The 21,158-nt window shown below is 52.6% G+C and overlaps 1 protein-coding gene across 1 annotated transcript in view; it reads left to right on the top strand.

Annotated features, from left to right (window-relative positions):
* The window catches only part of PLXNA2 (plexin A2), a 255,560-nt gene that overhangs the window by 59,959 nt on the left and 174,443 nt on the right, over positions 1–21,158 (top strand). The gene's annotated exons all lie outside the window — the stretch shown is intronic.

Here is a 21,158-nt window from a genome sequence, read left to right as displayed (position 1 = left end):
GGAAGTCCCGGTGCGGTATCAGGACGGGGTGCTCACTAGCTTTGGCTTCGCATACTTCTCCTGGCCAGCTGGGTTTCACGTGGCTTGCTCCCGGGGGAGCCCGGGCACCTGCATGCCTGCTTTAACCCAGCAGAGAAACCAGATCTGCTTGGGAAGGGCTCTCCCGGCCTGAATGTGCCGTTGTTGGGCAGTTTGGCTCTGCTCACTTTGCTTTGCTGTGTCGGTTCCTTGCACTGTGCCTAGAAATGTCCTTGCTCCTTCGAAACAGGTGCGAGGGAGAGACAGGGCCAGGTTCCTGCTCCGATTCAACCCAAGCAGGACCCTGATGGCGGGGTTCCCAGGGGGGTGCCCCTGTTCCTGGCTCGTCCATATTCTCCTTCCTTCCCCCTTTTTTTGGTGAGAAACAGCAGTGCATTTGGTGCATTCCCAGCATTTGGTGGGAAAATGCTGGCAGTGCAGGAAAGCCTTTCCCTTTCAGGCTGGGTGCAGCTAAAACTCCCGGGCCTCAGGACCTGCAGTTCAGGTGCTCTCTGGTGGGGACCACAAGTGGGGCAAGGTGCTCAGGTCAGGCCCCAAATGGGGACAAGTCTGACACCACAGGTCATCTGGGATTAGAGTTATGTCTACAGCACATCCCCGGCACTGCAGGGAGCCTGTACCCAGAGCATGCCCACCGCGATCCAGTATACAGGGGACAGGGAGCTCACAAGCCATGATGGGCACTTTGCAGTTTGCAGCGGGAACAGGTAGACAGAGCGACTCTCTCCAGGAGCACGGGGAAGGGATGTAGACATGCCCCCGGTTTCCTTCTCTGTGTAGCAAGGAGTGCGGCACTTCCCGGTTTCACGGGAGGACGGAGGTTCATTTACGTCTGTTAGGCTGCCCAAAAAGGTGCATTTCTGCCGCTGGGTAACTGTGGTGCGTGGGCTGTCCTGCTGTAAAACAAAAATAACAAGCCCAGCTAAGGGCACAGCCTGAATGGCAGGGTGTACCTGCTTCCTCCTGCCTGAACTTGCCCCGCTTGCCACAGAGACGTGATATGCTTTTCTGCTCTCTGTAAAGCAAAGAATAGAAACCAAACAAATCCATTGCCCTAGACACGCACGCTTCGAAATATCGTCTGCAGATATGCCACCTGCCTTCCCCTCCCCTTTACATGCATGCTCAAAGCCAGGCCTTTGTCAGGGTGGTGGCAAATCCCCTCCACCCCAACAGCTGTACCCTCCTTTAGCGCACTCATGTCTCCGGGATAAGCTCTGAAGAGAAGTATTTCCCTATCCTTGGAAGAGGGGGATGATTCAGAAACCCCTGAATGGGAGAGGAGCATAAGGAACCAGCCCGCAAGTATGGGCTGGCATCTCGACCCCTGCCCTGGACCCTTGGTTAGGATCTGGGGACAGGCATCCCCAGGCCCACGAGGGAAGGAGAGAGGTGGGATGCTGTGTGCATGAGCACGGGTAGTTTCAAAGACAAGGGGGAGTGAGACTGAGCAGCAGATGCCGACGAGCCCTGTGTGTTATCTAGTTGGTGTGACCTGGCTGCGGGTCAGAGAGCAGCCACAAATCTATCACGTGCCCCCTGTCCTGTAGGAGTTCCCTGCTGACAGCTTGTGGATGGGGCCCTTGGCTCTTTGAATCTTAATTCTCTGCCACAGCCCTAATGACTTTAACACACATGGTCTCAGGGACCCAGCAGACAGCATGTGGGACAGGAGCCATGGCTCCAGCACATGTTCAGGAGCTGCGCCCTGAGGCCACGGGGCTGAGCACTGACTCTCTCCAAGCAGGTTTTAAAGGTTGAATGCTAGATGGGGCCGGGAAGAGCCAGGACAGTGATAGCTGCTCCCTCTGTGCCCTGTGTAAAACTTTGTCGGCTTTTAATTTCTCCTCCCTGTTCCCTACAGCAAAACCCCCGGAGCTCATGTTATGTCAGAGGCAGATGCTTGGATATTTCAGACTCAGAAAATAAGCAGCTTGTGTGTCCCTGAGTGACTAGGAAATATTGCAGCTACCCCTCTAATTACAGCTGAAAGCCACCGCCTGTGAAACAGCTGCAGGGCTCCCTCTCGCCCTCTCCAGCCAGGCTTGATCCTGCTCGGTCCCTTGTCTTTCACAGTCTGCATGGGGCTGTTCGAACAACAGAATCGGACGATGGGCCACCTGGTCCGGTGTCTTGAGCTGGTCTCTAGCAACCTGCATGGGAGCTGAAGGGAGGGAGAAGGGTTGCACGAGTTCTCCCCCCGCTGCGCGGCACCGGGCTGGGCTAGCACCAGTGCCCGCCCAGGGCCTTTCCGGCTAGGATGGGCCAGATATTGGTGTGAGGTATGGTCAGGCATGAAGCACAGATGCTTCCTTTCCTGGAAGAGCTCCAAGCTCTATGGCATCTCTTCTGCAGCTGAGGTTCCTGAAACGAATATGGTAAAACCGCCACCGCTTTTCAACATCCTACGAGCACATGCAAGACCCGGGCTGTCTCCTACTGCAAGTGCATCAGCCCCGAAAGAGAGAAGCTGCCCTTTTCCTGGCAGCCTCATTGCCATCCCTTGCCTGATGAAGCACAATCACACCATTGCTGGCCTAACCCCTTCCTGCGACCCTGGGGAGAGCTGCTGACCAGGTGCTGTTTATGGGGTTAACAGGCTCAGATTGACAAAACAGGGCTGGACCTGGCACTGAAAATGCCATTTTTGCATTGCCTTTGGGACTAACTCAGTCACCGCCGCATGCCGTAGCTGATCCCAGCTGCCCAGCGCATTGCCAGAAGAAGCTAGAGAGCCTTCGTAGCCCCAAACCAGCACTGGTGACGGGCCAAGCCTGCCTTCGGGTCTCTCCGACAATTGCTTGCTGTACTGGGGCTCTGCCTGGAAGGTGCTGGGTTGCAAATGAGCTTCAGCAAGTCTACCCAAGCACACAGGGATGGAGGAGCACCCCTGTCTGCTCCCTGCCAGGTTGAGGCTCCTCCGCAGGATCCTGCCGTGCTAGTTGCCCCTCCATATGAAGCAGCTCTCTTTGAGGAGCGCCGCCTCACCAGCTCCCCTTGCCCCCCCATGCGCACACAGGCACTGTATGAATAAGAAAGCAGTGAACATCTCCCGTGCCCAGATTCATTCTCTTATTAGATATTTAAATACATTCTGCTGGATAGCAGCTTCTGCTGCCTTTTCTCTCTGCCGAATGAATAAATGTGGGAGCTGTCATGCAGCCCTGCTTCCTGCCTTGCGCGCGTGACACGAAGCAGATCAGAGCAGCTCCTCGACCGTCTCTGCGGAGCTGGGGCAGAGGAAAAGAGGTTGTGCTAAAGGGTGGTGTAACCTCAGCTTCTGCAGCAAGGTATGTCTTGGTCTTAGGGTATGATGTGTGCCTCGCCTGGGCACACCAAGTGCATGCGTGCCTAGTCCTGGAGGAGCCTGAGGCAGGGCACAGCTGGCTAGCCACTGGATGATGCTCTTCCTGGCAGGCAGCCGGTGCAATTCCCCCGCCGGGGGTGCCAGGTCCAACCGCAGAGCCTCAGACACCGTAGTCCTCGGGGATGGGCTCCGTGGATGTGTTGCCTGGTCGTAAGCAGCCCGCGCCGCACTGAACCACCTCCAACCGAACAGCTGCTGAACCAAGCAGTGCTGGGAGCAAGAGGGGAAGCTAAAATTAGCAGGAGCTGCCTTGGGCAAAAAGCCGCCTGGGGATTGTCTAGTTTTGCTCTTTACCTTTCATCTCTCTTGTGTCTAGTTTGTGGGTGAAGATGAAGGATGTTCTTAGTCCTGGATGGAGCAGGATTTAATACAAGGGTGGAGGCCTTCCCCAGCTCTGCCCCAGGCCTTTACCTCTTCATGGTCGGTGCCCCTTGGTGCTGACCTGCAGCACCTCCTGTCACCTGAGGATGCGTTGCCAACCCAGCCACTTTGGACCGATGCTTGAAAGAGCTGCCATTAATTGGGGCACCTCAAGATTGGCGTGACCCCCACCATATGCCAAGCAGGGGCCTGGCTCTTGGAAGAGGTGAGCACCTGATGTGCCCAGCGAGTCGCAAGCACTTAGCAAAGCTGGAAAGAAGGAGCCCTACCCTCAGCCCTCGAGCAGGCAGACCCCGTTCCAGGGCTCGGTGTGATCAGGCCAGCCAGTCCCGAGGTGTGAGAGAGTCAAGGTCAAGTGGACTGTGTTTTACCCTGGTTGAATCCCATAATAGGGACCCGGGCAACGTTCAAGTTTAGAAGGAGTAACTTTGCCCATGGCACGAGTGTCTGTCATGGGAACCGCGTTGTTTTTTGCCCTACCACAAGCTGTTCCATGCAGCATGCTTCATCCTCCAAATCTAGCATGAGTGGCAGATGTGGAAATATTGTGACTAGTCTGGGCATGGCACAGCCTTCACCAGGATTATTCCTTCAGGCCTTTCCTCTGGGGGGGCATCCCCAAGACACCAAGCTGGCTGCTTTCACCAGATTGTGCAGATGGCCCCCAGGGGTTTGAAGCATTTTATGCAGCAGTAGATTCTCTTCCAAGATGATGGACCTTAATTCCAGGCGCCCATAAACCCCTGGGAGATGATCTGCCTTGGTTTAGTTGCTCTTTAAAATGCCTAGCTTCCCTCATCACGCACCAAAATATACAAGGAAAGACACTGCAATAAAATCGGGGCAGTTGAGTCTCAACAGAGTGAGACAGCGTTTCTAGCTTGCCAACTCTAATCTATCACCCTGCGGTGCTGTTTCTGGATGGACGTTGTGCCCTATAACGAGTGTTTCTCACTGCACAGGTGTCACAGACTCAGTGTGTCACACGTGTTAAGTCACCTGCGCTCCCCCTGCCCTTGGTGGGTCGGGGTTTCGAGAGAGCTTCTCCCATCGCTGTGCTAACAACTCTCCTGATCCCTAAACGAGGAGAGAAAAAGCAAGAGAGGACTTTTTTAAGATCCCAAATGTGTGCCAGTTGGGCTGGTGATGGTGGCACCGTAGTCATGCCCGGAGTCCTTTCGGCAGAGGAACCTTCTTCTGAGCCATGAATTTCGGTTGCTACCGGCCAATTCAATACACCAGAGGTAAAATATGCCACGTTCCCTTACTCTTACCCCAAGCTAGGGTTGGAGCGTTGTTGCCACCATGTCTATCCCGAGCCAGTCATTCTTGGACTCTCTTCACAGTGCCATGTATAGAGTAATTTTCGCTATACTGCCCAGCTTTGACCACCTTGGTAGTGGGTGGCTTGACCCTTGACTCCCGACTATCACGTCCCAATGCTCCTGTGAGGTCTGCTGGGAATGTGGACCTCTTTATCACGATCTTGTGGCCATCTACAAACTGATTGTGGGGGGACAGCAAGAAATAGGGGATGCTCTGTTTACCTGGGCGCCCATTGGGGTAACTAGAAACAATGGCTGCAAACTAGAAGAGAGCAAATTTAGCCTGGACATCAGGAAAAAATTCTTGACAGCGAGGGTTGCCAAAATATGGAATATGCTTCCATGGGGGTGGTGCTGTCCCCTTCCCTGGAGGTACTTAAAAGGGGACTGGATGAACACATAGCAGGGGGCCGGAAATGGTCCCCTCAATGAGATAATAGGTCCCTTCCGACCCTAAAATTTATGAATCTGTACCTCTGGTCCTGGATGAATTTGTGCAGAGGTGTTGAATAGACCTGATTCTTCCTTAGCTGGTCTCATCTACCTTATTGCATGAGAAGAGCCTAAGTCTCGGTTTGAATCGGTGTTTCCCATGCGTCTTGAGAATGGCAGTCTCTGTACATGAAATACCCCGTTGAAACTCAAGGTGTATTTTAAAAGCCTGGAAAATTCAACATCTTCCGCTTGAACCCATTGTTCTTTCCTGCCCTGTCTCCTCCTTAATGGAGACTTTCTTAGAAACGTGCAGGTTAAAAGTTTAAAAGCTTAAGGTTTCATTCATAATTCACTTCTCAATGAAGCTTTGATTCTTCCCAGGGAGAAAGGAGCCTTTATCTCCAGTGCACGCTGATAGGGTTACCACGCGGCTGGAGCTAAGGGTCTCTTTGGCTTTCCTTTATAAGATCCTCTTTTCAGAGGCAGGGAACAGAGGGTAGCTCCCAGGGGTTGGTGATGGGAGGGAGAAATCTCTCCATCTTGGGCCCTGGTCTTGCATGTGGCCCAGGTCAGTAGTCACCAAAACTCATTACTATCTGAGGCCTGTTCAATGGCCTGTGAAAAAGATGTACTAGCTCTCGGTCCAAGTACCATAGCAGGCAAGCATCCGCATGCCAGGAACCCGCTCCCTCTCCACCTGTGAGGGCTCTGCAAGGCGCGGGCTGGCTGGACCGGTCGAAATCAATTGGACTTTGCAGAGTGGGCTTCACTTGTACTTCTCTGACCATTTTCCCAAAGTGGGTAAAGCCTCATCCAGCCTGCTGCAGCAGCGGGGAAACTGAGGCAGGGAACGGTGGAGAGAGAGTCAGCGGCAGAGCTAGGAAGTCCTGCCTGTTGTTACAGGGTCCAAAAGGTTAAAGAGGATCATGCATGTAATCTCTGAAATCAATACCGACCCCCTGCCCCCTTCTTCCCAGCATCTCCTCCTGCCCCTCTGCCGTCTCCAGTGCTAAGTGACCGAGTCTGCAGGTCTGGGAGGTGGCTTTGTGCACCAGTGCCAAGAGGGCATGTCTTGTGGTGGAGCCCAGATCAATGCTTGGGAAGCTCAGCCGTCACCTGCCCTACCTAGGTCCCTCCAGGGCAGGGCTGAGGTATGCTGCATATAAAGGAAGCTGGCAATGGAGCTGCTACCTTTTTTCCTTTAAAAAGCATCCTATGCAGGCATCTGGGTAGGATAAGGTCTCGGCAGCGTGTTTGGCTGGGCGTGTTTAACATAGAGGAGAGGGGGGAGCTCATGAATTGCAAACCAAGCCCATAACTTTTTGAAAGCATGAAAATGGGGCATGGAAAGTCTGGGGCAAAATGGTAAGGCCTCTGGGTGAGGTCCCTTGGGCAAAAGGGTGGTCAGGGCAGTGGCTAGATCCTATACAGACCACATCTGCATGCGATGCTAGGAAAAGCCCTGCCAGCCCACGCTGATCCCCAGCCTGCTGCTCTACCCCTCAAGCTCCTGGGAGGGCAGTGTCAGGGCAGGGAGCCTTGGGCCTGCTCCTTAACAGCCACGCCAGGCCCAGCAGCCTGCTCTGTGACACTTAGCTGTGGCTTCTCCTTCTCTCAGGAGACCATTTCCCCGTGCCGTCCCGTAGATCCCTGGCACCCTGCCCTTCCCTTGCTGCTCCCAGATGGTCCCCACATCTCCTTGACATGTGTCCAGATGATTCCCAACGTCCCCTCCTCCATCTTTGCCAGCAGCAGGTTCCTTGCTTGGCTTAGCACTGCCACCTCCCTTTAATCTCCTCTTCGTGTCCCTGAGAAGCCTCCATGGTCTTTGTGGGGGGGATGCCATTCAGTACCACGGGTCTGAGTAGGGGTAGCTGTCCCCTGCCTGGCGAGCTCCGCGCCGGTCTCGGTCTCGCGGCGGGGAGGAGGGTGAGAGGCTTGTGCTCCATTCCCTTCCCTCCCCGGTCCTTTTCACACCGGCTTGAATTCATTCAAGATCTAATCTGGTGAGATGGATTTTTTTTCTCTCTCTCGCTCTCTCTCTTTCTTAAGCGAACATAAATATCTGTGTGCAGCAGCGGCTGGGAACCAGAGGGGCCCGGAGCGTGCTTGGCGGGCGGCTCAGCGGTGGGGATTGGGTTGCAGCCGTAGAAATCTCTCCACGCTGTGTGGTTGCTTTTGCTCTGCCGTGTGGTCTGGCCTCAAAGCACGGGATGTTCCCTGCCCAGATCAAAGATGTTGTCTCAGGCACGCCTCTGCGTTTGCCTGCCCGCGACCTCCCCTTTTCAGCTCTCTGTGCCCTGAAGTAGGAAGGCAGTGGATTTGTGCTCTGGCCTTTTACCTCGAAGGGACTTGACTAAACTCTCTGTAGCAGATCCAGTAAGTTTGCTGCTCTCCATCACGTAGATGTGGTTAGCAGGTAGAGACACCCTGGGCAAGTTGGGTAGAGCAGGATGTCGAACCCAGGGCAAAAACAGCAGCGGGGGGCTGGGGTCGAGGGGCATCAGCAGAGCCTGGGGCACTGAGGTGGGGGGCAGTGGGTCAGCAATGAGGAGCTTTTGCAGAGCTGTGGGGGGGCTTCCAGGTGTACTGGAGGGGCATGAGCTTTGCAGCATGGTCTGTGGTTGAATAGATTGGGCTAATCTGTATCTATGGGATAGTGGGAGTCCAGCTGGAGCATGTGGGTCACCAGCAGCACCACCACCAACTGCCCCCTGCACTGCTGCTTGGGCCAGCTCTGCTCTCTGAGCGGTTACGGCGCATGGCAGAGCTCATCAGTAGGAACGTGCAGCCTGGAGCAATCCGGTTTGACTCCAGCTCCGTCTGGAACAGTGGAGATGACAGCAGAACCGGTCTGGGCTGGCAGATGCTGCGTCAGCTGATCTCCTTGGCTTTAGCATACTGCCGTGAGCCCTCGAACCCATTCCTTCAGTAATTCCAGGGGTCGGGTTGATAATGACAGAATTAATTTAATTCTCCCACCCTTGCCCCCTGTTCCTCGTGCAGCTGGTCCAGGCCTGTTCATCTGTTCATGTTTTTATTGGCACAGTTCAGTCTAAAGCTCATGAAATTCCTGGGTTTTTGTGTGAGAGTCCTCCTTGTGGACAGCCTGGGCATCACTGCCAGCTCCAGCTGTACCATCTTGCTTTGGGGGCGCATCTACATGTGCACTTTAATGCGCATTAGCCGATTTTAATGCGCATTAAAGCATCACTAAAAAAAACAAAAACATGCTCTTTAGTTGATGTGCATTAATATAGGCTAATGCACTTTTTTTTAGTACCTCACAATGGAGGTCCTAGATTTAATGTGCATTAACTAAAGTACATTAATACACATGTAGATGCAACCTGGGCACAGCTAGCATCGGTTGGGCCGTGGATGGGGAGCTGCCTCCGCACTGGAAGAGCGTGATGTGTTGACTGACTAGGAGGCATGCTTTCCTTCTGAGCCATGGATATTTTCCCCTGTAGGCTGGTGTGAGATGTGGAGGTGCTTTGGGGGGGGTTAAAGCAGAAGGCCTGGCCTCCTGTGGCCATTGAAGACCCCACAGCACGATGCATGGGCTCCAGCCCTACCCAAATTCTACCCAAGGGTTGATGATACCCTCCCTGAGATTCCTCCTACTATTCCTCATGCCTTGCACACTAGCATAGGGTTGCCATGTAATATTAAATTGCTTTTCTTGCAGAGGCCTTGTCTAGACCCAGGTTTAAGGGATGATGCTAGTTGTGGTCCTGCCAGGCTCTTACTGAGCAGTTGTCCATGCAAACATCTTTAAACGCCCAGCCCAGAGTGCCTTGCCTCCACTGGTCTTCTGAAACGTGTCAATGGGTGTCAGCTGATCTGTGCCACCGTCCCCCTTAAACCTCTGTCGTGACAAATCCCAGAAATGGTTGCCTCTTGGAGATCAGTCCACTGATTGCGGTATGGGCATGTTTTGTGTTGCATTACAAGATCCTCGGGCTCTATTCTGTACACGTACGTTGCTGCTATTACAGCTCTGGAAGCTGTCTGCACTTGGAAGGAATATTCAAACCCATCTCCAGGTACTTGGGCAACAGGTATAGCCAGTTCCCCATACTGGGCTAAGCCAGCTGGGGACCAGGGCCTCGTTATATTTGCAAACATGCAATAAAAAGTTTGCAAGGCATTCACCCATCTATACTCGCAGGGTGTCACGTTGCTAAAATTTTGCTCACCGCTTTGCAAAGTCAGCCCCCAAGGTCCAACTCAGGCTTGCAAAGGGACCAATCTGGCAGTGCTGGAAGGCAGATAGCAGCACCACGTGCACTGGGCTAAAGCTGGGCTGTGGGAGGGAGAGCGCTTCCAACCCGCTCTTGGTGACAGCCTCCCGATCCGTGGGTACGAGCAGCGTGACTCAGGCACCTTCGAGGCGATCCAATTCTTGCCGCATTCCTGCTGTTCAGCGTAGTTTAAAAATTGCACAGCGCAGGAAACGTACTACACGCTTCAACAGCCGCCTCCACAGTGAAAAAGCTTCAGGATCATCGATCTGGCGTGACAGCATGTTTCCAAACGTGGGGCATGCGCGGGCCTTTGAAATGCAGACGCACATTATTTTGGCTTCGGTTTCATGGCTGTGGGCTTTCTCCCTCCCTGCATTTGGGCATAGCAACTTGACAGACTCTGATCTCCATCAGACAACTCTGGCTTTCAGGCACCCAGGGCCTGGTGAGGATGAATAGTCTGTTGCTAGGATGATGGACCTCTGAAGTGCAAAAGTGTGTTCTCTCCCACACCTTTCTCTCTTCCCTTCCTCCTTATGCAGAGCGGGGAAGGGCCCAGAGCCTGTTAGCATCCTCGGTGGGGTTATTCAGAAATAGGATCCAGCTGGCATTGAACGGGCACTCGCTGGAGAGGCCCTGATTCCATCAGCGCTGCAAAGCGCCGCACGAAGATAAACAGCGGGGACACGTACGGAGCTTGGCTTCCCCAGATCTCAGATTAAATGCTGCAGGCAGCATAGGCTGGAGGCAGCCAAGAGCGCACCCTGACACTTCACTCCTCATCAGACAACGCGTTGCTCTCCCAGCGACAGCCCAATGCACCACTGTTGGGTTCACTTTGGTTACCTGCAGCAAGGAAAAGTGCGCGGGGCAGAGCAGGACGGTGCAGAACCTGGGTCTGCATCGGAGGGAAAGGAGCAGGCACAAGCAATCCTTGCTAACCACGATGTGGTTTGGGGGTGCTGGTTACACCTGTGTTGGGCTAAGGACATAGGCAGACAAGGTGCTTTGGGGAAATTATATCACATTTACCCAAAGCACCTGGTCTAACCATGATGTCAGATTTGTGCGTCGTGATTAAGGACGTCTCTCTCAGCAGCAACACAGGCTGTGAGTATAAGGCAAGTCTTTTCCTGTTTAAGAGAAGATCTTTTTCAGGTGCACTGGCCCAAATTTTAGTTTTCTCTCCCCCTCCCCACCTTTCCCAAAGGATCTTTGCCAAGCCTAATGATAATACAATTGCTCTCATGAGGTTTGAAGGACGGTGTCAACTTAAAAAAAACAAAAAACAGCCCTTTTCTCTGCAAAGCTATTGCTTACTATGCCACAGACAGCGCCTGTAACTGAAAGAGACTGGGGAATACAGATTTCTCTCTGGGTTTTTGACAGCCCTTTGTGTAGAGATGGTTCCAGTTCAGATCCATTCAACAAGGCTGTGGCCTAACAAACCTCATGAGAGTTACGGGGTACAAGGAAAAAGCAGAGGCTCTCACGTGTGCTGAGGGCAGACTGACCTGTGTTCAACAGGGCTCCACCGTACCATCTCCTTTGTCACCAGTGTCTGCGCTGGGCCTTTTGCAAAGCAACAGGAGACAGAAAACGGTTTTGAAAAATAGGGGAGTATGACTGTAAACCCAGGTCGAGATGGAGCGGGGAGGCAGGGATGCAACTCAGGCTTGAGTCTAAAGTCATTTGGGGTTTGTTGTTGGGGTTTTTTAAAGTGGCTGGATGGCATGGTGCTAGGTCTGTAAGTGCAACCGGAGCCACATTGCACCAGCACTTCAGAACCAAAAAGCAAGATCAGCAGACCTGATGCCCCCATCCAAGCCAAGGGAGCATATGCAATGTTCAGCCTCAGGGGCCGGCGTGACTTATTTTTGGAACTGTGTCCCTCTGAGGAGGAGCAACCATCCTGGCCCATGCCTCACTCCACCAAGGTGGGGGACAGGTCAGGCTCGGATGGGCTGTGACCTGCCTGGGGTATGGATGCAGGTGTATAAATGGGGTATGAATGCACATGTATGGTCTATGGGGTGTGGATGTATGGGGTATGAATGCAGGGGCATGGGGTGTGGATGTATGGGTTATGAATGCAGGGGTATGGGGTTTGGAGCTATGGGGTACGAATGCAGGTGTATATCAGCATGGTCCGACAAGTTGACGGTGTGGGGCTCGAACCCGCATCCCAGGACCCGAACAGGTGTGGCTCTGATTTGTATTCACTCCCAGAGCGAGTCCTGCAGTTCCCTCAGGTTGGGATGTATTGTACTTAAAAACAGGTTTTTAAACGTAGTGCTCTAAGAATTGACCCAACATTCAGTTGATGAATAGCAGAAAGGCTTGCTTTAATAACTACCAACAAGCTATAAAACTAAATGACAGAAAAAAGACTCTTTCCCAATACAAAATGAGCTATTAGTCCTTGTATTATCTGAGCTGCAAAGAGATCTTTACCCAAGGCAGGCAGGAAGCAGTTCTTGTACGGCCTTACAGCGGGGATCCTTCGCTTGTTGGCTGAATGGCAGGACAGCTTCTTGGTCTTCCCTGGACTGCACGCACCTTGCTAGCACTTCTGTCTTGCTTTATACCATTTAATTATATAGCTTCAAAGCATTTTTCCTTGATAGTTGGCTGATTAAAGTCTGAACAAAACAGAAAGGAAAAGGGTGACCATCATATTACAACTGTTAAATTGCCTGGCTTCTGTTTTTGGGTTTGTCTAGGTGTGAAGACTTGTGTTTTATTTGCAGCGATGGGTCTTGCATGGTCAAACAGGATACCTAGAGGCATTGGTTACTGGACCTGTCTTGGGGAATTTGTTCATCAGTGGGGTAAATTTGCAATAGCCTGTACCAGTGATGGTCTCTTTACAAAACTACATTGAATGATTGAGACATTTGTAACACCATAGGCATTGGATTCCTGTTTTGAGGCGTGTGAGGATGTCACGTACAGGACAGTTTCCCTGTACTCAATGCACCTTTTACAGGTTTTGCTTGAAATATATATTTAGTCTTGTCTTCTTTGGTTACTAGTTCAATTGAAATGTATATGTAGCTTCCTCGCCTTCTCTAGTTACACTGACTTAGCTTTTCTTTGGCTTTCTTAGCTTGGAAATGCACGTGATGAGCATGTCAGGTCTCTACCAACAATTTTAACCATCACTCTTATTATTGTATGGCATAGGTCTGGTGTTGGGTACCTCAGACTCCTTGTCTCGATGCCTAATGCGTTGCAAGCCATTAGCAGAGTTCAGTTTCCTTGTGGCAGTCTTGTCACCACATCCCAGACTTGCCCCAGCCATCGTCTTGCTTTTTTGTGCAAGAGACACTGTCCGAGCTTTCACAGTTTTCATGTTTCAGATGTTCAGGGAGACTCGTACAGAGCTCCCTGGAAGCAGAGGCCAGCCGGCACGGAGCACGGTTGAATTCAGCAGGAGCCGCTAGTTCGGTGCAGCGTCCCGCTGTTGCTTCGGGATCTGTCTTTGGGGTCTGGGCTGCCCTCCCCAGGACCTCTCTGCTAAGGGAGGGCAGGCTGCATGGTACAGATGGAAAGGACGGCTGCTACCTCTGCAAATGGCAACACGCACTTGAGACACCCTTTAAAACCGAAGCGTGCATAGTAACCCAGCAGTGTATTAGCACTGGAGGTTGCAGCTTCTCTACTCTGAAGTACTCTTGTCTGTGGGTGGCTGTGTGTTTTATTCCTCTCTTTGCCTGTTTCAGATTAAAACAAACACTGTTGCATGCCAACTTGTCAATCACTCCAGGCCTAATCTCTAAAAATAATCTCTCCTGAACCACCTCCCCCCCCTTAATAATTGCTTTGAAAAATGCCAGCTTTTGTTTAAAGTTCCTTTGGCTTTTTCTTGTGGTTTGCAAAGAATGCAAATGGTGCATTGTGTCTTTAAGGGAAAGAAAAGAGGTACTGAAAAATTATTGGCCGGGGGCTGGGGGTGGAGGTTGGGGGGAGAAAAAAAAACCAAAAAAAAAAACAACCCTCCATGTTATTAGAAAAAATCATTTGACTATCAGCCTCCGGCAGCCTAGTGGTGCTGAGAACAATTTACCTGTCAGCATCTATCAGGATGGGAAAGTTAGAAAAACAATGCCATCTCTATGGAGGGGAGCGTGGGGGTGAGGGAGGAGGAGGTGAATAGCTAATGAGAGTTGTGCTGTATTCTTCCTGCAGTCAAATAGCAGGGAGGGAAGCCTGCAGTTGGGGCTTAGCCTGCCTTTGGCTGCTTGCATTCAGCAGATCTAAGCAAAGGGCGTCCAGCTTAGGGCTGGGGAGGCCTTTGAGATCACAGCAAAGAAAATACGGGGATTTAAAAGATCACGACCCTTTCTAAAGAAGGGCTGGTAGCCTTTTGTGGTAGCTGTTGCTCCCCCCACATTGATGTTGCCTTCCCTTGTCTCAGCCTCAAGCATCCCTCCCTTCCTCCAGCAGACCACCTCCCTGCAGGCAGGCGAGGCAAAGGCTATCTAATCCCTCCCTCTTTTCTCCTGGGCATCGCTTTGGATGGCAGTCTGGAAACTGCCAGCGTGCCAAGAGTTAAGTGCACCCAAAATATCCCAACCTGTCTCTTAAGGATGAAATATGAAACCTCCCGCAAGTAAAACCCCATTAGGGAAAAGGATATTTCACCCATGAAAGAGACCTTCATAAGTCACTGATGTGGTACCTCTGAATTATGGGTTTTTGCCACTTGAAAAAGACACATCAGCTTCACCCTTCACAGGGGCGAGCAGCCCGGAGAGGATTGGAGCTCACCTTCCCCTGGCACCCCAGACGCAGTAGGCGTCCCTGTTAATTAATGTCACATCTTCCTGGCTGAGGAGGAAGCCGAATTTGTACTGCGAGCGAGGTGACTTGTTATTACCCGAGCCCTGGACAGAAGTTCTTGACCCAAACCCAATCAAACAACAGGAAAGCAGTAGTAAAATCCACGAGTACATCCTAGCTGCATTAATTACAGGGTGTAAAAATAACTCGTCACAATCCAGGCGGCACGAGCCTTCTGCCAAGTGCCTCTGCACAAAATGGGAAGCAGTACCAACCCCAGAGTCTCTCCGATGTCTGAAGTGGGGAGGAAAGGCTGCACCCTGAGTGCATTATTAGAGGAGTGCCTTATTAAGTGCATTATTAAGGGATGACACGGAGTATCTCGTGTGCTAGGAGCTGTACAAACATGAGCCTGTCCTGCCCCAAAAGTCAGGAAGTGAGGGACAGGCAGGACGGGTTTTAATCAACTGGGAAAAACAGAGCCTGTGGCAGCAATAGCAAGTGAACCCAAATCTCCAGTCCCGGGCCCAGTGTGGGAACGACAAGCCCGTTCTTCTTGGAGTGCTTACCTGTACCAAACTGGCCCAGGTTCCCTCGCCTCAATACATCGCTCCTGGCCGATGCAGAACTGGGTTGTCTGCACTACCAGATCGCCGCTCCTGTTTCCAGTCCCTGCAGCGAGTTGGCATGCCAGGAGGGTGGCCTCCAAGGCAGGCTCTGCACAAATGCCCACGCGCTCTCTGGAGACCAGCATCTACCAGAGATTTGCCTACACGCAGAGCTATTAGCTCCATTTTTTCTAAGAGAGAGGACCAGATTTGGTAGTGAAGCAGCTGTACCTTTAAGGGGATGCAACGACTGAGCTCCCTGTCAGCTGGGAAGATGCATCTCTGCAACCTCTGTCAGCATCTGTTGTCAGCGGTGCCTCGCTCAAACTTTCCATGCGACTTGTCCTGTGAGATTCGATCTGACACGCGCACAACAGCAGGGCTCTGGTCCTCGCCAGCCTGCCCTGACTGCACCGAACGCGCCCTTTGGGCATCTCTGTCCGTTTTGTTATTGGTGTCTTCAGCGGGGCTGCCAGGCAAAAAGACCTGAAAGGTTTGTGAGCCGAGGCTGACAGGAGCAACAGAGCTCGGCACCAGACAGCCACCCCCAAAATCCTGCTGAGAGCCGCACTCTCCATACTCAGTGCCACCAGCTCCTTTGCTTGTCTGGCCGGGGGAATTTCTTCTTCTAATTAGGATTGTGTGGTCCTAATAACCAGCAGGATGCTTCACACCGCCAGCAGCCTCGTCCTGAGTTTGATAAGAGGCTTTGCTTGGGTACAGACTGGCGCCTAAAGGTTCCCCTTTGGGTCTCTCCATTTATTTCTTGCCAAGGGATCTGCAGGTCGTTACCCAGGATAGCCTTTCTAATGCCATGCGTGTGTCATTCCCTAGCATGAGCGTGCTCTACCAATGGCATTTCCAAAAAGCGTGCTTACGGCAGTGGCATCAATATGACATACAAGTTTTAAAGGCAGCAAGGGAGCCCGCAGCAGTGCGAGTTGCACCGCTTCTCCATGTTCCCGGGAAAACAGCGGGGTGTGGGTTTGAGCTTGGAGCTGTTTCTCAGCCGTGCTGTAGCCTCAGCTCTGAGACTAGGTGGGGATGCACTTGCTTTTGGATAGACAGCATCCTTTTCTCAAGGCTCTGTTGAAGGGCCAGAGCGGGATGAGTTACAGCTTGTGAACTCAATCTCCTTTAAAAGCAGGTACACTATTTCCAAAAAAAAAAAAAAAAATAAGAAGTTACTTTTAAGAAAGGACAGCACGTTAATTTAACTAGGATGGATGGCTCTGCGCTCCTGAGTTTGCAGCTCCTGCAGCACACTTGATTATTATTCTTTTAAATCAATGTTCCCCCTTTACTAAACACACACGCAGCGGCGCACACGCTCTCTTGCCCGAGCATGCAGTCATTATCCCAGGATTGTTGCACTCCTACCTGGCTATAGGTAGTGCTGCTTGTATTGCTGGTGAAATACTAATGGGTGATTTGTGCACGGGGCTTGGCCCGGTATATCAGGAGAGGAACTGGCTGGGGGGTGTAGCGGCAGCTTAGGCATCTGGGACGCATCAGTCTGCAGATGAAATTGGAGCTTAGGGGAGCAACCCTGGTTTGGATTACAGTAAAATCCCAGAACGTACCGATTCTGTTTAATCTTAGACGCTGTTGTTGCCGGAGTGTGGTTTTTACAGGGGGAAGATGATTTTACAGAAGTTTCAAATATCCCCTGAGAACTTGCCCCACATCAGGTTTCCACTGCCCTGATAAGAACAGCATGTCTCTGGTCCCATTCCCCCTGCTTGCTTTATGTCTGCCTTTGCCTTCTCCTCCTGTTCGCTCCTCCCAGCTATTTCTGGTTAGGAGGGAGAGTGCTACAGCTCACAGATGGAGAGTTGGAGCAGCTAATTAGTTCCAGGGCTTGGTAGAAAGAGTTCGTTGGCCAGTTGCATTTATCTTCTCACTCGAATGGATTGGAGAATTCAGCATAAGGGACATATTTTAGGCCCATTTAGATGCTTTTTTGACAATGGTGACTTGGCTGTTTCTGCAATCTGGGGCTGGGGAGAGGTCAGATCAGTAATATCCACTGGATTGTTAAATAATCTGTTTGTGTTAAGGGTAAAACATAGTCATTAACCCATATTCTTGGTATACCGCATTCTAGCTGGGGCTTGTTAGTGCTCAGCAGAAAGGCAGGCTCTTTCCTTGGCTCATTACCTCCTCAGACGTCCAGTCTCGGAGGTTTTCCTGAGGGCCGCGTGTTCCAGCGCACGCAGATCAATAGGAGGCTGGAGAAGAGACCAGGGTGTTCTCCGATCACAGCATCGCCATTAGTTGCAATGAGGACAGGCTTGGACCCTGTGGGTATGGTGCAGCCCCATCCAGGTTGTCACGGCTATAATCGTATTTTAATTCATTTCCCCCAAGCCTCAAGAGTTGGCCCTGCAGGAGACGTGGCACCAGGCCTGAGGGCCTGATCTATGATGAGAATTGCCCATTCCCGTGTTGCTCCAGGTGTTGAGGGAGCATAACCTGCCAGACCATTTGGATAGGAAATCCCACCTGAAGTGTTTCTGACGGACCCCCGGCAGGTTTAAACACAGGACCTGCAAGGAGCTGACAATTTAAACAATATCCTTCCCTGCTCCACCTGCTTCTGAAACTCATTGCCTGCCCCTGCCCTGATGTGGAGACCCAGGAGCCACAAACATGAGCTAACGGGAGGCTAACAGACACCCCAGCGTCTCTGTTTCGTCGACTGCTCTAGTTCACACGATTCAGACTTGTCGGGAGAAAAGATTTGCATTCTTTATGGCCAAGCAAAAGCTCGGTGAAATCTCTGATCCCCTTTGGGGGAAGATTACATGAGATTGCAGAGTGAGTGGCAGGGAAATTGCTTGAAATTATACCTATCACACCGTGCGTGTGGGTGCACGCGCACAAGGATGTGTGTGTGCATGTGTGCTTATGCCTGGTGGAGAGGCTCAGCAGGAATGGCTTGGAGACGGGAGTCTGCGAGAGAGATGGGGAGGGTGGGTGGGTGGGTGCTGAAAGGATGTACCCGAGGGAGGCAGGCGTGCGTGATATGGGAATGCTGGGGAAGATGCTCCCTGCTTGAGCCAAGGAAAGCTAATGTGAGCATGCAGAAGGAGACGTGAAGTGCTAGGTACAACCCAGAGGGAACGATGGAGCAGACAGAAGACCGGGTTTCACTCTCCAACCCTTTAAGGGCAATTAAGCTGGAAGCACGTTACCATTGTGCTGTGAGACTCTTTAGTTCACCTCCTAATTAACACAAGCAAATACAGAAACTGTGCTGAGCACAGGATACACGTGTTGCTGTTTAATTATATAACAAAGCCGGAGCGTGTTACAGTCGCTCCTGGGAGTGGGAAGTGCAGGCAAGAAGAGGTGCGCTGGAGTTCATTTAAAAATACTTCAATGAATTCATTAGAGGGGCCGGGTCAGATGGCTGCCAGCAGCATCTGAGACAGAAGGGGAGGCCTGGAGCCTGAGCTGCCCCAGCCATGTGCTGCTGCCACCCTCCACCCACTTCCTTCTGGCTGCAGCTTCCCGAGGGAGAGGAGCTGGTGTCGCCGCCTGCTTGTCACGGGGGAACTGGGCTCCAGCGCTCTTGTTCCAGGTGGACTGTGGCATGGTGCCCTTCTGCTTCCTCTTCCCTTCTGCCCTGAGAAGCTGTGCCCGGTCTCGGGGGTGCATCCCCGGACCCTTCTACCACTGCCCTCTTAAAGCACCAGGCTGCAGATGCTCAGCACCCCCAATAGGCAGCAATTTTAAGAAAGCTAGAGGGGAAAAGCACACACCAGTCTCTTCCCTCCCCAGGACCCGGCAACCGGGAGCGATAAGGATCGTCAAGCCAGTCGCAAGGTCCTTTCCTCTCACCAGCATAGATGTGGAGCCGGCCTGTCATTCTTTGCTGGCTGCTGCTGACGGACACCTGGGACCCAAGGCTGCACTCCAGCCCTGTGTCATCCTGTCCGGGTGCAGGCGTGCTGTGAGGACAGAAAGAGGTTAAAAGAGTCCATTCTGAATCGAGCATCCTTGAAGTAGGTTATCCCCATTGCAGGGCCCAGTTGAAGAGACACGGGTGCTCATGAGTCGATGGGGTCCAAGCAGGAGCGGAGCATGATTGCATTTATGTCAGTCCTGGCCCCTGGCCCATCATGCATAGCCCTGCTTCCAAGCTAACCGACCCTTCGCCCCTTAGGTTTCTTCCCAGCAGCATCAGCCACAGGCCAGAGAGACCGTACACCGCAGCTATGCAGCCCGGGAACAGCCAAAGGCGCTCAGATGAAACCGTATCTGGGTAAAGCTGTGGGAGCTGCCCTGCTCTCCGGATGCCTTCGCGTTTCCTGCCCCGTTGTCTATCTGGCCCTTCTGGTTTTAAAGGCGCAGAGTCCTGCAAGCTCCTTTTGTTGCATCCTTTCAATCCGCGCTCAGTTTCCCAGAAGGAAAAACTCTAGCAATGAATCTGTTTCTTTCTGGTTTTTAAAGTATGCATAATGCCGGAGCAATCTGCCTCAAAGATGCATCCCTTTGTCTAGGGAACGGGCAGCATCAGCACAAGAAGGACAGAGCTGGGGTCCGATCCCTGATTTCCCCACCTCTGTCGCCCATGGGCTGTCAGGAGGTCCCTTCCTGCCCTCCCCGCCAGCCCTCTCAGCTGGCCAGCAGCAGTCTTGGCCCCTTTGGTGAGACCGTGATGCAAACCTTCCCCGAGACCTCCCGCTCCTTCCCCACGTGCTGCCAAGCCACCATCAGAAAGGCAACGCCTCCCAGTCTGGGCTGGACCAGAGCCCATGACTTAGTGGGTGGACGGCTTTCAGTGCCGGTGCTCTTGCTCCCTTCAGCTCTCCTGTCTCCCACATTGCTCTGGCAGCAGCAAGGATGTTTCTGCAGATTCCCGCAGAACAGATCCCGCTCCAAAAACTTCCTGGCTGTCTTCACCGCAGCAATCCAGATGGCTATTCTTCATTTTTCACACCGAGTCGTGCCAGGCGCAGGAGAGGTGAGCTTGTCTGTGCGCCGAGGCTGGCACAGCCTCTTCTCCCAGAAAGAACCGACGCGCTTGGGTACCGGATGGCTCGAGGATGCTGCAGAGCTGCTCACCTAAGGGGCCAAGTCGGGGCAGGTCCGTGCCAGCGGATGGCTGTTTGCTGGCCCGTGTGACACGAGTGAGTCATTTCCATCTGGTTCCCAGCGGGAAAGTGCCACCGAACTCAGCACAGTTGGCACGAGCTGGCAAGGACATCGGCAGGCCTGGCCGAGGAGCCAAGGACTGAATGTGCCACGGAGACTGCAGCTGAGCGGGGTCTTCCCAGGACCAGAGGAAAAGAGAGACTCGGGTTGTGGGAAGCTGGTGTTTGCCCACGCGGACCTCTTCCCCGTGTGAACAGCTCATCTGCCCACACTGCCACGCTTGCCTCAATGCCGCTGGTTGGTACCGCTGCCTAGGGAAGCATTGCAGCATATGGCAATGAAATAAGCTTGAATAGGTCTCTAATATTAGGCACAGCAAACAATCGGGCACTTTTAATTTCCCTATTAAAGAAGCTCTCGGTACACGGAGCTAATCACACTTCACACCTCCCCGTTCTCCCTGCTCCTTCCCCATCTAATCGATATCTCCGATGCTCAGGAGGCCTTTCCCCGTGGCCGGGGAGATAATTGAAAAAGTCCCGCGGCCGTAAATAATTAACGGGTGTTGTGGGGTGTGGGGAGGGCCAGCCGCGACGTCTTGTCAGGGGGAGTTAGTGCAGGCTGATGGACACGCAGTCACCTTGATCGATGTCACGAACTTGCAGACGCCCCGTTGATGTGAGCCGCAGCCCCGGTGCTGCTTGTCGCCTGTTCGCTCCCTTGCTCACGGGGAGCTCGCTGGGCTTGTGCATCTCAGTGCATGGTGCATGGCCTGCTTGAGGCCATGGAAAAAAAATGGCATGCAGGTCACTCCTGATGCTGTGTTTTCAAATCCCCAAAGCGGGTCGTGGTGCTCGGCCTTTCC

Source organism: Alligator mississippiensis, chromosome 14, assembly GCF_030867095.1.
Source record: "Alligator mississippiensis isolate rAllMis1 chromosome 14, rAllMis1, whole genome shotgun sequence".
Classification (NCBI taxonomy): domain Eukaryota; kingdom Metazoa; phylum Chordata; order Crocodylia; family Alligatoridae; genus Alligator; species Alligator mississippiensis.
Note: the sequence above shows the minus strand (reverse complement) of the source record. Positions and strands in the feature narration are given on the sequence as shown.